Here is a 14,846-nt window from a genome sequence, read left to right on the forward strand (position 1 = left end):
AGAGTCTGTATTTTATCAAGATCCCCAGCTACCTGTTCTAGACCATTTTCATGTATTCTAATGAAATGGGAGGAGAAGGGGGCATCACTGGCTCAATGAGCATGAGTTTGAGCAAACTCCGGGAGATAGTAAGGGACAAGGCAGCCTGGTGTGCTGCAGTCCATGGGGTCGCAAAGAATCAGATATGACTGAGCGACTGAAAAACAACCAAATGAAGCTCTGGTACAGAAAGCTGTGAATAGTATAACAACCTCTGGGGCAAACTCTCCCTCCAGGAGAGGTTTCTGAGAAACTCTGGTTCCTGTCCCTTGGGATCAAACCCTACCCTCCATGGCAATTTCTCAGGCTATCAGAAACCACAGGCACCACTGGGCAGCCTTGAAGGACATGCCTGAGCAGGCTGGACAGCTCTCTACTGCCCATCCTGTGCCTGGGCCATTCTCCTTCCCGGAAGTGAGGCAGAAGAAAGCCCGCCTCATTGGTGCTGGAACATGCCTCCCCAGATGAACTTCTAGCTGGGAAAGATGTGTGAGTTCCAGGGCCTGGGAAGACTCTGAAGTGTTTTTTCCTCCCCATTTATCCCTGCTGGCCCCCTGTGGGGTGGTGATTGGCTGCGTGGCCAGCCTGTGTAGGTTTTGAAGTCGTTCCCGCCAGGGTGTCCCAGTAAGTAACTTGATCTCAGCACTGGCACGCAGCTGGGCTGTCGGAGCTGCAGCTGTCTTGGTCTCATGTGCCCCCTTCGTGGGAGCTTTCCTGTTATTTAGCTCCACCTGGGACTCGGAGCTAAAATGAATGGAGTCTCCTACTGGTCCTCAAAGCTCCCCATCCACCTAAACACTCAGATAAGCAGTGGGAAGGGGGCTTGGACCACCCTCTCTTCCCTGCTCCCTCCAACTCCCTCCAGGGCTGTAAATAGGCTGCTCCCAGCCTTGGACTGGGGTGACAAGCCTTCTCTCTACTGCTCAGTGCAGCAGGTATATTGTACAGAGGGGCAGCAACCACAGAACTCCACAAAGGCCAAGCCTCAACTAGGGACCCGGGCACCTGAGCCTCCTCCCCAGGGATTACGTTGGGTAGGCTAATCCTGGGATGGGTGTTGGCCAGGTAGCCCAGGGGTCAGTGTCCAAGCATTGAAATTAGACACAAGGGTTCAAGTGCAGGCATTAGCAGTTAACCTCTCTGAGCCTCAGTTTTACTGTTAAATGGAAATAATAATGCGTCATAGTATCTACCTCTAGTAATAAGGATTTAATGAGATATGGATGCTAAGAATTCAGCAGATGATTGACAAATCAGTTCAGTTCAGTTCAGTTGCTCAGTCGTGTCCAACTCTTTGCAACTCCATGGATCACAGCATGCCAGGCCTCCCTGTCCATCACCAACTCTCAGAGTTTACCCAACTCATGTCCATCGAGACGGTGATGCCATCCAGCCATCTCATCCTCTGTCGTCCCCTTCTCCTGCCTTTAATCCCTCCCAGCATCAGGGTTTTTTCCAATGAGTCAACTCTTCCCATGAGGTGACCAAAGTATTGGAGTTTCAGCTCCAGCATCAGTCCTTCCAATGAACACCCAGGACTGATCTATAGTAAGCAGTTAATAAACTGTCTGGGGTTTCCCTGGTAATCCAGAGGTTAAGAATACACCTTCCTGATTCTTGTTGATGTTTGACAGAAAACCACAAAATTCTGTAAAGCAATTATATCTTTCAATTTAAAAAATAAATAAAGTGGCAAAAAAAAAAATAAAAAAGAATCTGCCTTCCAGTGCATGGGACACAGGTTCAGTCCTTGGTCCAGGAAGATTCCAAATGCCACGGAACAACTAAGCCTGTGCACCACAATTACTGAAGCCTGCGTGCCCTAGAGCCCATGACCCACAATGAGAGAAGCCACCGCAGTAAGAAGCCCGCGCCTCGCAACTAGAGAGCAGCCCCCACTCCCAGCAACTAGAGAAAGTCCACGTGCAGCAACAAAGACCCAGCACAGCCAAAAATAAAAGTAAAATAAGTAAGTGTACAATTCCATGCCTTAAATAAATAAATAACCTATGGCTGTTATTCTTCATTAGGCCTATCCCTGCTGCAGAATGTACAAGTTAAAATAGAAGAGAAAGCTTATAAACGGGAGCCAAGGAAAACGGTCGTGTATTCAAAACGCCTGTTCTGAGACTCCCCTATGTGCAGGGCATTAGAAAAATGATGAGACAGGAGATGTGGCCTTGCCTCGCGTGCTCACAGAAGGGTGGAGGAACTGCCGGGCCATATGCTTAGACCACAGGGTGGTAAGAGGTGCCACCAGGTGGCACAGAGCCTGGACTGGAGACCCAGGGAGGAGTTCCTGGGGGAGGTGATAGCAGAACTGATCTTAGAAGATGAGTTAATGAAGCCAAGAGGGCTGGTGGAGCAAGCCGGGAGAAGTCAGAGCAGCACAGGAGAGGGGTGGAGAGGGAATGCACAGGCATGGGGGTGTGAGAGCGCATGGCACCTTGGGGACCTGTGAATAGATCTTGTGCCCAGAGCCTGGGGAGGGGCGGGGGCACAGGGCAGGGCCAGATCACCAAGGACCTGGTACGTTGGCCCAGGAATCAGGACTCTACCCAGGGCACAGTAGGCACCAAGTAAATATTCACTGTCCAAAGAAAAGAATGTCGCTCCTCTGAAGGACTGTCAGCTAGGAGGTCACAGGGTCAGTAGTCTTCAGACAGAGGCAGGGAGAGGGGCTGGTTAGGAGGGGACCCACCCTGAAGGCCCACTCTGAGTCCAGAAGAGAGCTGATGGGGTAGGGGCAGGGGCACCGTGGGCAGGGTCCTGCCATCCCTATTACCATGGGCACAGGGGCAGAGCCTGGGGTGACTGATGGGATGGGACAAGACAGGGCTAAAACTCCATTATGGAGACATGGAAGAACACCAGCTTGATGGAGAAGAGAAAGCAGGGGGTGGGAGGAGGGAACAGGCACTTGGGGATGTCCAGAATAGAAGGACCCTGAGACAGCCACAGACCAGGGCAGGAATGGGTCCCTCTTGTCCACAGAGTACTGGAGCACTGACAAACGCCCCCAGAGGTCGGCTTCTGCACTCTTCTCCATAACAATAATCCTTCATCCGGTCAGCACTCAGGAATTGGGGAGGGACCAGGAAGCAGAAGAATGGTCTTGATCCCTGTTCACCAGACTCTCCCAGACCAGGAATGCTGACAGAGCAAGAATTATAGTCATTGCCTCTTGTTACAGAGGGAAAGACTGAGTCCCTGAGCTTAGACCAGAGAGCTGCTGCTGCTGCTAAGTTGCTTCAGTCGTGTCTGACTCTGTGCAACCCCATAGACAGCAGCCCACCAGGCTTTCCCATCCCTGGGATTCTCCAGGCAAGAACACTGGAGTGGGTTGCCATTTCCTTCTCCAATGCATGAAAGGGAAAAGGGAAAGTGAAGTCACTCAGTCGTGTCCGACTCTTAGCGACCCCATGGACTGCAGCCTACCAGGCTCCTCTGTCCATGGGATTTTCCAGGCAAGAGTACTGGAGTGGGGTGCCATTGCCTTCTCCGAAACCAGAGAGCTACCTTGAGGCAAAGCTGCATCTCAGCATTAGTGTTTTGCTGATAAATACGACAAGGCTTTCAGTACATCGTTTCATCTCCCTGGTCGAGGATCCCCAAAGAGCCAACTTGTGCTGGCCAAACCCTCCCTGACATCACCAAATGGCTAGATAATCACTGACAGAGCACCAAGGTGAGGATGGGGGAGACTGATTAGGGATGTGGAAGGACCATGTCTTGGAGGTTCAGCTTCCTATCATGAGGCCATCACCATTCAGGGACAAAGGCTCCTAGAAACTCAAATTCAAAATTCACTTGACTGTGCAACACTGCATTTCACCTTCAAGTTTGCTGCTTGAGGACTTCAGACGCTGAACATCTCCCTGGAGCTGCCCCGCCCTGCAGGAGGTCTGTGGTTGATCATAGTGATCCTCAGGACAGTCTGGAACCCGACCCCAGGAGAGAGCAGTGGGAAGAGCAGGGTACCACCAACCCTGCGTGTGGGCCACCTGGAGGGGCTCTCACAGGTTGGGCTTCTGGGCTTCAGCCTGCTGGGAAGCATCCTTTTCATGCAACTGTGGTGGACCAACACATGCCCCTTCCATCTTCCCATCCCCAGACAGGGGTCAGAGAGCCAAAGGAGGCCCTGATGCCTCTCACCAGGCAGCTGGTCAGAGAAGGAGGGTAATGAGCAGGAGGCTGAGACCCGGCACAGATCAGAGCCGGACAGAAGGGGGCGCCCTCACCTCCTCCCCTTCCTCCCCACTCCACCCCAGCCACCGGCACCGGGCCACTGATCCTCTCACCTGGGCCTAGAAATGATCTCTGAGTCAGAACTTGATGTGTAAGGAGCTTTGTAACTCTTCACGTTACTGGTGTAGGAGCCGGAGTCCTGGAATCCACCCTGGCGTCCCAGCAGGCCAGGGAGGCTGAGCTCTCTTCCTTGTAGCTGGGGACATTGCCAGAAAGGATGGCCAATACTGCACTCTCCAGAGAGCGGGGTCAGAGAGGAGAAGCCATTTCATCTAATGCAACTAACACTCTCCATTCATTCAGTCACTCTTTAACAAATTATTATTTAGTGTCAAAGCTGTCAATCCTAAAGGAAGTCAACGCTGAATACTCATGGGAAGGACTGATGCTGAAGCTGAAACTCCAATACTTTGGCCACCTGATGTGAAGAGCCGACTCATTGGAAAAGACCTTGATGCTGGGAAAGATAAAAGGCAAAAGTAGAACAGGGCCACAGAGGATGAGATGGTTGGATGGCATCACCCGGTCAATGGGCATGAACTTGAGCAGACTTCTGGAAATAGTGAGGACAGGGAGGCCTGGCATGTTGCAGTCCATGGGGTCACAAAAAGTCAGACACGACTGAGCGACTGAACATTTAGCACCTACTGTGTTCCAGGCATTGGGTTAGCCTCCAGGAATGAACTGCCCTTCCCCTGACCTCAGGGAGCATGCAGCTTAGATTACTGCACACCTATGTGCTCTTCTTGGAGGCAGGCAATGAGACAGGACCCTTGCCCTGGGGAACTCAGGCTCCAGTGGGAGACGGGGCACACACTCAACCCCATCCCAGGCTGGTCCTGGTGGGTATATAACCCAGCCACCAGCCCAAGCCCCAAAAGGCTGTGCCCACGACACATGGAAGCCTCCACATTCTGAAAGGGACAGGGTCCATTCAGCCTCCCTCAGCTTCCTCCTTTCTTCCTTTGCGCCAAGGTAGTTTTCCTGATTTCAAGCCTGAGCCTTTCTATTTGTATTTTGAAAGAATAAACTGCTGTTTTCAATCACAATGGCAGTCCTGCTTCCTTCTGGGAACTTCTAGGTATGGGTGTATAGGAAGGAAAAGGTGCCAGGGCTGGGGTTAGAAGGAACCTAGGGCTATGACCCAGCTCCACCACCTAAAGTATGGGGCAGCCCTGGACTATCCAGGCCTTCATTTCTCCACGAGGACAATGACACCTGCTGTATGTGACACACAGGTTTGTGAGGCCCTCATAAGCTATTAAATGCAAAGCAATAGCAATACTGGTAGTATCTGTCAGGTACTGAGTGCTTGCTGCATACCAGGTTCTAGACAAAGTGCTTTCCACTCGTTATCTCAGGAAATTCTCTGCTGGACTCAGAAAGCTGATCACACAGGGAGAAAGTAGCAAGCTTCAGATTGGAACCCGAAGCCAGAAGTCTCAAAGGCTCCCCAGCTCTGGCTGTCACCAAAGCTTTTTATAGAATTTAAACAACACACGATGATGACTCTGTGGAGAAGTCCTGCCTGGGAATGCTTCGGGCAGTGAGTCCAGAAGCTCACATTCTTCATCCTTCATCTGGTTTTGAGTGGCAGCCCCTTCTCACTCCCTTCTGCTCGCTCCGCATTTCCTCTGGCACTGGGGAGGGGAATGGGACACCCAGGACAGCCAAGATGTTCTTGAGGGATTCCTTTATTTTAATCAAAGTTACTTCTCCTCGGCTACATTTCCACCCAGAAACCATCAATATTTCAGGACTATTGCTCAGCCCAGGGTGGCAGAGATGGCCCCCTCCATGTCAAAGGGGCAGCTTCCAGTTAAAAAGTTCACCACAGAAAATTTGATGCCTAATAAATTGGAGCCTTGCCTGTTTTAAATCATCTTTAAGCCACGATTGCTGCACCAAATATAATTATAACAAACTGGTCATTTGTAACAGAGAAATCTCATTAAAACAATTCCATGCTGGAAAGGCAGGTGGGAGGGGGAGGTGAGAGGGTGGTGGTGGTGGGGGTGGGGGTCGGGGGAGGCTGGAGGAGCAGGAGATCTGAGGAAGGTTTGCAGAGGGCTGGAGGATGCTCTTAATTACAGATTGATTATTTCTGGTGATTGAGCACAGAATATAATCAACTCAACATTTTTCAGACCAGAGCAGAAGGGGTGGGGACAGGCTGATGACAAGGATGGAGGAATTTTCCAGCTCTTCTTTCATTCTGAGCTGAGCGACTGGCTGAGGGGTGCGTCTGTAGGTGGGTTGATGGGTCACAAGTGGAGTGGTCCCAAGCCTCCTCCGTTGAACTTCTGGCTGGTCCTGGCCTGGGATGGTGGCTGCAGAGTTTTCTAGGGGACTGTAGAGCTGTTTACTTCCTCCATACAGGACAGTGGCTTCACTACTGTCAGAGCTGTGGCCAGTATCAGGGAAACTGGATGCACAGCTTGAAATCAATGGTTCAAATCCCAACTTTGACTCTTGGGAGCTGGTACTCGTAGGGAACTGACTTAGCCTAAGCGCTGAGCCTCCATTTCCTGGTGAAATGGAGCTAGTCCTGCCCTCCCCACCCTGCAGGGCAGTGGTGAGGCTCACCCGAGACAATATATATATGTAAATTGCTTTATCTGGCACAGAGCAGACTCTGGAAAATCTGTTCGATCTAAACTTCCTAACAAAGTTTGGGAGATGTGGAAAGCAGCTGCCAGAATGAAATTTCCTTCCTGGGAGAAGACTAAGAACAAGACAGATGCTCCTCTCTAAGTAAAGGTGGGGGGAGGTCCTGGGTCGTCCATTTCTGAGGCAGGGACGGGAAGTACAGCCTCCTGGAAGCCCCTGGGGTGGTCTCATAGTCTCTGAAGTCGGTGCTGGGCTGTGGTGTGTCTGTAGGATGGGCACATTTCCTGCCAGAGGCTGCCCCCTGGATGCTCACCCCCTCCCATCATCTGTCCAGTAGGCGCTGGGGAAGCCCCAGGTCCATCACCTCTCTGGGGCTCAGCTTCCACTTCTGTAAGTAGGAGATGTTAATAATAGCTGTTCTGCTTCCTTAAGGACAAAAAAGTCCTGCAAGGTGGGATTACTACAATTATGTTCAATATCATCTTCATGACTGACTGGTCCAGGGTCATGGGGGGAGCAGAAGGGGAAAGCATTCTCCTAGTTAGATTTTTTTGCCTCAATTTTTTAAAAGTCCTCCTTGAAGACTGAGAAGGTGTTCAGGTTCTGCCTACCCTGAGGGTCCCTGCCTTCCTTATGCCAGCCGCCCCAAGCAAGTGTCTCTGTGATTGGTCGGTCAGCCTAGCCTGCTACAAGCTGGACAGGTTCAGAATGGGTACCGTGGGTGGACAGGGGGCAGGAGCACATGGAGGGGCACCTGTGTGCGTGTTGGTGGGACTCTGAGTGGCTATGTGGGCAGAATCCCCCATTGCTTGGAAATAACTCGGCCATACAGCGGTGGCGGAGACAAACCAGTACGCGCAGCCTAAGGTGGGCTGCTGCCTGAGGGTTGCCCAGGAAACCATGGCTGCAGGAGCCCCCAGCCATTTGCCTCTTTGCCATGGAGACGGCGAGATGGAGGCAGCGAGGGTAGCAGAACAGGTGGCCTCCACCAGGAGCTTCGGAGAAACAGCAGCTCCCGTGCCTGTTACTGGGGGAGGGGGCGGCCAGGGGATCAATTTTCCAATTACACAACCGTGTTCAAATGTCAGTTCCTTCTCTCCTGCTTGTGGGTTTCTCTCTCCCTCCGTTTTGTCAGTCTGTCCCCCTCCTCTCTCCTGTTCCTGGCTTGCATTTCATGTTAGCGCGAGCGTGATCTTTGAAGAATGAAATTTGGCAGCAACCGGGTGCCTGAAGTGACCTCATCCTGTCTGCTGTTTTCGGGAAAGGCTGCTTCCTGAAAGGAGGGGCGTAGGGAGCAGCGGTGGGCTGCACAGGGTCAGAGCCCAGGAAACCAAGCTGTGGGCACGTGGGATTTAAATGGGCTACCCACCTGCACGCGGAGGTCTGGGGTGCAGGGTGGGACATGGGGCTCAGTGAAACCTTTGGAGCCCACTCATCACCATCTCTAGAGAAGACCATTAGCACGGGCCAGCTCTGCCAGTTTCCAGAAAACTCTTCCAACGTTCTCTCATGGCACTAACATGCAGGTTCCCTTCTAGCTAGCTCCCTTTGGCAGTACCGAGAGGTGACTAGTTGAAAACTGGGCTGGGAGGCTTCTGTAGAGTTCATCCTGCTCAGCACCCATTTTTAGATGCTCCCAGCAGCATCCAGGTCCAGGTCTCCCCTGCCCCTTTCCAGGGTCCACCAATCCTCTCATCACAAGGTAAGCATCCTCTAGGAGAAAGGCACTCACCAATGTCTCGATATGAATGCCCGGGCTTGTGGAGGAAGACTGGCTCTTGCAGCCTTCTCCTCATTCCTGCCCTTTACACTGGTCTTTATCCATTTCCCAGTCCCCTAAGACTTCGTTCAACTGGAAATGGTTTTTGCTTATGTTTATCATGAGTCATTGGCTTTTACTCCAGACAGGCGGAGAATTAAGAGCCATTGACCAAGTTAGAGGCAACATTTCCTCGCATCAGCTCCTAGAGTCTACCTCTCACTGATCACCACGCCCACCCCACCACCTCCTCCAGCATAGCCCCCACTCCCCAGTATGTCTCCTCACCACACTGTCATCCATATGCCTGCCCCTTCCTACTCTGGGTACCAAGTTGTGGGCCAGCACACCCTGCCCACTGGCCCCACTCCATCCAACCATGGCCATCTGTCCATCTGTTAGACTCTCTGACTTGTCTCTGCTCTTTGATGTTCAAACCATCGGCTGTGACAATCATATCTGATCATTAATAATGCAATAATGGAATAGTGACTGGAGAGACACTTGGATAATCAGCTAGCACAGGCTCATTAGTGGCACAGAACAATCACGGCGATGTAATAACAGATCCCAGGAAATTTCAATTAAACCTGGAACTTTGTTAGGTTTTCATTTTATTTTCAGCACAGCGAAGGACAGTGTAATTGCAATCAACTAAAGCCAATGCAAATCTCTTCCAAAAGAGACCCCTTCCCCTGGGTGTGCAAGGGAATTAAGTCCCGCTCTTCCTTAGCTCCTGCCCATCTTAATTCTGAGCCACTTAATGAACTCCTCTGCCCTGAAGAATGTTCCAACTGAGTCCCTGGTTCCTCTTAACAACAGGATCATTCTGGCCTCCGGCTGTAATGATAAAGATGAGAATTAGCATCCAACGAGGTCGGGACGTGTGCCTCACCCTTTATATGGTGAATCTCATTGAAAACTCACTGTTGTTTATTGAGGCACTGATGACTATTACCATCATTTCACCCATGAGGTTTTACGCGCATGCGTGCTGAGTTGCTTCAGTCGTGTCCGACTCTTTGCGGCCCTATGGACTGTAGCCCACCAGGCTCTTCTGTCCTTGGGATTTTCCAGGCAAGAATACTGGAGTGGATTGCCATGCCCTCCTCCAGAGGATCTTTCCAACCCAGGGATCGAACCCACGTCCCTTGAGCATCTCCTTCATTGGTAGGCGAGTCCTTTACCGCTAGCACTACCTGGGAAGCCCTCACCTATGAGGTCACTGAGTCTCAAAGTTGAGAAAGATGCTTTGGGTAACACATATTGTAAATATTAGTGGTACAGTCAGAATTGTAAGCCAGATCTGCCTGGGTCCAAAGCCCACAACTGTTTGCTTCACTTACAGTCTCTTTCTTCTCCCCTTCCTTCCTCCTCTGTCTCTTGCTCCTTCTCTCTTTTCTCCCACCCCTTCTGCATTAGGCATTGCAGAGCATAGAAAATTCAGAAGAAGGATAGGGCAACCCAAGGACTGTCCTTCCTATGCATCTCATGTCGGGGCTTTGGTGTCCAGTTTAGGGTAGACAACTGTGGAGATTTTTCTTTTATAGAGCTTCTTTTATTTTTTTATTGAAGTATAATTGCTTTACAATGTTGTGGTAGTTTCTGCCGTACAAAAAACTGAATCAGCCATATTCATATATATGTATACCTATATCCCCTCCCTCTTGAACATCCCTCCCACCTCCTCCATCCCACCTCTCTAGGTCATCACAGATCACTGAGCTAAACTGGGGAGATTTTTAAAGAATGGTTTCCCTGAATGCTACCCCCAAATCAAACCACCTAACCAGAATCTCTGGGAATGGAACCCAGGCATCTGTAAGTTTTCAAGGCTCCACTGGTAAATTTAAAGCCACTGTGTTCAAAACCAGTCTTCCCAGGTGGCACTAGTGGTAAAGAACCTGCCTGCCAACGCAGGAGACCTAAGAAATGTTGTTCAATCCCTGGGTCAGGAAGATTTCCCTGGAGAAGGGAATGGCTGCCCACTCCAGTCTTCTTGCCGGAAGAATCCCATGGACAGAGGAGCCTGGCGGGTTACAGTCCCTAGGGTCACACAGAGTCCGACACAACTGGAGTGATGGGTGCGTGGACGCAAGCACATACTGAAAACCTCACCCCTTGCTGGTGGGGACTCCGATCTGGACCAGTGGCTCCACCCTGAACCCTATGAGTGTCGGGGAAAGTGAGTCAGGGCAAGGCTGTTTCTGAGAATGTGTGTGCTGACGCCCGTTCCATGACCTCAGCCCTGGCTTCCATTTCCTCATGTCTGATATGAAGTGTTGGACACAGCAGTGTTTTAGATGCCTGCTTGCTCTGGCTGCCTGCAGCTCTGACAGAGGTTTCTCAGAATGGGCAACACCTTGTCCCAAGTCCATGAATTGTCACAAGCTTGTCGGGGAGAGAATTCAGGGCCAAGCAAAACTTTTCAGGACCCTTTAAGTCAGTTTCTCAAAAATCAAACCACACTGCTTTGTATTTGCCTTTAAATCAACTCGCTTCATTAAGTTAAATGTGTTTTTTTAAACTAAAGCTTATATCATCACCATATATGGAACTCCATAGCCACTGCCAAAAATCGAAGGCAACAATAATAATCTGACCATCTAAATTCATCTCCTGTATCATCAGCAGTGTGCAGACCACGCTGGCTCCAACCTTCTCTCCCAGGCAGTTCTTCCTTTCCTTAAGCGTGATTCTGACATCTCCCAGCAACACCAGTCAAACTGCAGAACCACATCACTTACGCCTACAGAAAAGAACCTAGGGAGTGTTCAAGTCTTGGAAGATGGAGCTGTCTTTTCAGGTCTTATTGTTTGGAAGCATGTCCTTCCAGTGGACTAAATCTGCAGCACTGCCCTTCTCTGAACCTCAGTCTTGACACCTACAGAATGGGTGTGTGTGTGTGTGTGTGTGTGTGTGTGTGTGTGTTAGTCGCTCATTCCTGTCCAACTCTGTGTGACCCCATGGACTGTAGCCGGCCAGGCTTCTCTGACTAGGGAATTCTCCAGGCAAGAGTACTGGAGTGGGTTGCCATTTCTTTCTCCAGAGGATCTTCCCAATCCAGGGATTGAACCCTGGTCTCCTGCATTCCAGGAGAGATTCTCTACCATCTGAGCCACCAGGGAAGCCTGATCATGAGATGAGTCATGACTTGGGCTTCATGGTGGTACTAGCTTGCTTCCCCCTCCCTCCCTGGCTCTTATCATCACAGGGGCAGAACTGAATTATAGAGAGGAAGAAAAGAAGGATGGTTGTGTGGTGATTGGAGGGACTTTAGAAAGAAAATCCTTGGACTTCAAAGCAGCAACCTCTCTGAACTTGCATGAGACACCTGATCTGCCACACTGGTAATTAGAGTTCTGGGTTTCCAGCTCATCTAGACCACTTGGGCCCCGTTTCTTCACCTGTAAACACCTGGTAAACCTCATGCTAAGTCATTTCAGTCATGTTCGACCCATGGACTGTAGCCTGCTGGGCTCCTCTGCCCATGGGATTCTCCAGGCAAGAATACTGGGATGAGTTACCATGCCCTCCTCCAGGGGATCTTTCCAATCCAGGGATCGAAACTGTATCTCCTGCAGCTCCTGCATTGCAGGTGGATTTTTTTTGTTTACTGCTAACCCACCAGGGAAGCTTTTGGTAAACCTCAGCTAGACACTAAAAGGACTATGACTGCGCCCTACCCTCATGGAATTGCACTCCAGTCATGGGCAGACTCGTGGCGAGGGTACACACCACTCAGTGCTTACTGCCAGCTCTGATGGGTGATCCCAGGGCAGGGAGGGGCCACTCAGCAGTTTCCCTCTGCAAACCCCCTTCTCTCACCCCTCAAGCCTAACAGTGCCTCTACCTGCATAAAATGCAAGCAAATGCGAACCCTTAGTCTTGTCTATTTGGGGTCCACTTGTGACTGACAGTTGGCCTAGAGGTGAAGAGCATGGGCTTTGGGGCCCCAACTTAAGATCTGTGTCACTCACAGTAAAGTATTAACCTTTTTCAGCCTCAGTTTCTTTATCTGCGAAATACAGACCTTCGAAGGATTACGTGACATGGTGTCTGTCTGCATGGCACTGAGCAGAGAGGATGAGAGTCAGCCCTCCAGCAACATTATGTGTAGTTCATATTGTTTTTTTCTAGTAGAAAATTCTAGTTTGGGGATGGGGCAGGCCTGGTTCAAATGTGTGATCTACTCCTTGCTATGCATACGACCTCAGAGCCTCATTTCTCATCCATAAAGATGGGTGATAGTGACCTCTCAGGCGAGGATATCAAAGCAGGGTCTTGAATGCTGCCCACTTTGAACCACTGGTGTGGGTAAGGGGAGGCTGCATGCCCGGCCAGCACAGGGCAGTTTTGGATAGGGCAAGCTAAAGGTTCACCTGTCAGCACCCCTCCCCATCTACACTGCCCTACACTCAACCCAGAGTGACCCTTCTGAGATGCTTTTTCTTTTTTTGATGGTCACTTTCACTGTCATCCTGAGACCAAAAGGACAGACTCAACTTTCACGGCTCTGGGTCAAGGCTGGCCACCAGTTTGGACGACGTGGCTGCTGACCATGACAAGGGACCTGTCCAGTCCAGAGAGGAGGCAGCAGCTGCTCCAGGTGAGGTGAGGGTGGAGGGCAGAGGGGAGGAGAGAAAAGGAGGAGGAGAGAGGAAAAGATGCCCTCCCTTTTCCTTCTCTCCCTCTGCGTCCCCTCCCTGCTCCTCAGAACCCTCACCAGCTCTGTGAAACTCTTCAAGTGGCAGCAGTGGTACAGAGGAGAGACTCAGAAATTCCGGCGGAATACGTGTTTGAATTTGTCTCTGCCATTGCCGCGTGAAGCTGGATGCCCGTCCTCAGAGTTGCCTCTATCTATAAAGGGGAATGCTTTGGCCACCTGATGCAAAGAGCCGCCTTGTTGGAAAAGACCCTGATGCTGGAAAAGATTGAAGGCAGGAGGAGAAGGGGACAACAGAGGATGAGATGGTTGGATGGCATCACCGATTCCATGGACATGAGTTTGAGCAAACTCCAAGAGATGGTGAAGGACAGGAAAGCCTGGCGTGCTGCAGTCCATGGGGCCACAAAGAGTCGGACACGACTGAGCGACTGAACGACGATAAAGGGGGTTAGTGAAGTTCTCCAAAGGTCGCTGGGAGGAGTAGATGAGAAACTGGCAAAGGCACAGACTTTTCTTCTTTTTCTTCCCTTCCTCTTCTTTGAATCCACAGCTTTTCAGGAGCTGCCAGATTATCACCCCATCACCCCACCCCAACCTCTGGGTGCCTCTTGGCCTCCCAAGCCCCTCCCCCCAACCCCCACCTCTAGGCCACTCTTTGCCTCCCAAGACAGGACACACTGACCACCACGACCTTGGGGGATGCCGAGGCAGATGCAGATTTCAGGCGCCGTGAACTCCCGAAACATAGGACATTGGCCATGTAATTAACTAGCCCTTCTCTGGGCTCCGCCCAGGCAGACCTGAAGGTTCCTTTCTCAATGACAGGAGAAGGGGGAGGTGATTCCTGTCCCAGGAACACTTATATTAGAGCACGTGGATGAAGATAGGGTACTCCCAAAGAGCATACCACTTGCCCCGTTACCCGGAGCCAGGATGTGCCCTCTTCTGATCCTGCTGGAGTCACCCTCTCCCTCACCTGGCATTTCCGGCTCATGGCTGCCTGTCCTCGGTCCACATTGCAGTACCCCACACCCCAAACAAGCGAGAGTCTGTTTGAAGCAAAAATCCTTCAGCAGTCACCTGTAAAAACGAGATGGAGAGTGCTGGGGAGAGAAAAAGGAATTTATTTATTTGTTCTCTGTGCTTTGAGTTAGTTTTTAAATTGTCCTTCTGTAGATAAAGGCATCTCTCCAGCGGCCCAGCCCCAGATCATGGCAGCTAATCTACATCCGGCGAATCAAAATAGCCTCCAAACCAGATGGAGACCCAGAGCTCACCAGGAAAGCAGAGCTGGTTCTGAGTGCTGAAAGCGGGGATTTATATAGAGTCACGTGAAGGCTTCGTGGGATTTTCTGGGGCGAGAGGGGGATAGAGAGGGGAGACTGGAGTTGCCAGGCCTAGGAAGATACTGGGAGCAGGGAGGCAGAAGTTAAGGAAGGGAAATGGGAGTTCACTCTCACACTTTGCCTATAATTTTCTTCAAAGCCTTGAGTGGGAGCAATCTTCCCAGGGGTCAGGGTG

At 51.0% G+C, this 14,846-nt stretch overlaps 1 long non-coding RNA gene across 2 annotated transcripts in view; it reads right to left on the minus strand.

Annotated features, from left to right (window-relative positions):
• Window positions 1-9,253: 9,253 nt before the first annotated feature.
• Window positions 9,254-14,846, minus strand: part of LOC112441621 (uncharacterized) — a 32,664-nt gene continuing 27,071 nt past the window's right edge. For both annotated transcript variants that reach the window (XR_003029447.2, XR_009490648.1), the window contains exons 3-4: window positions 14,302-14,428; window positions 9,254-9,496 (exon numbers count right to left, since the gene is read on the minus strand). This is a non-coding gene — a long non-coding RNA (uncharacterized lncRNA). The remainder of the gene's footprint in view (window positions 9,497-14,301; window positions 14,429-14,846) is intronic.

Source organism: Bos taurus, chromosome 15 (assembly GCF_002263795.3).
Source record: "Bos taurus isolate L1 Dominette 01449 registration number 42190680 breed Hereford chromosome 15, ARS-UCD2.0, whole genome shotgun sequence".
Lineage (NCBI taxonomy): Eukaryota > Metazoa > Chordata > Mammalia > Artiodactyla > Bovidae > Bos > Bos taurus.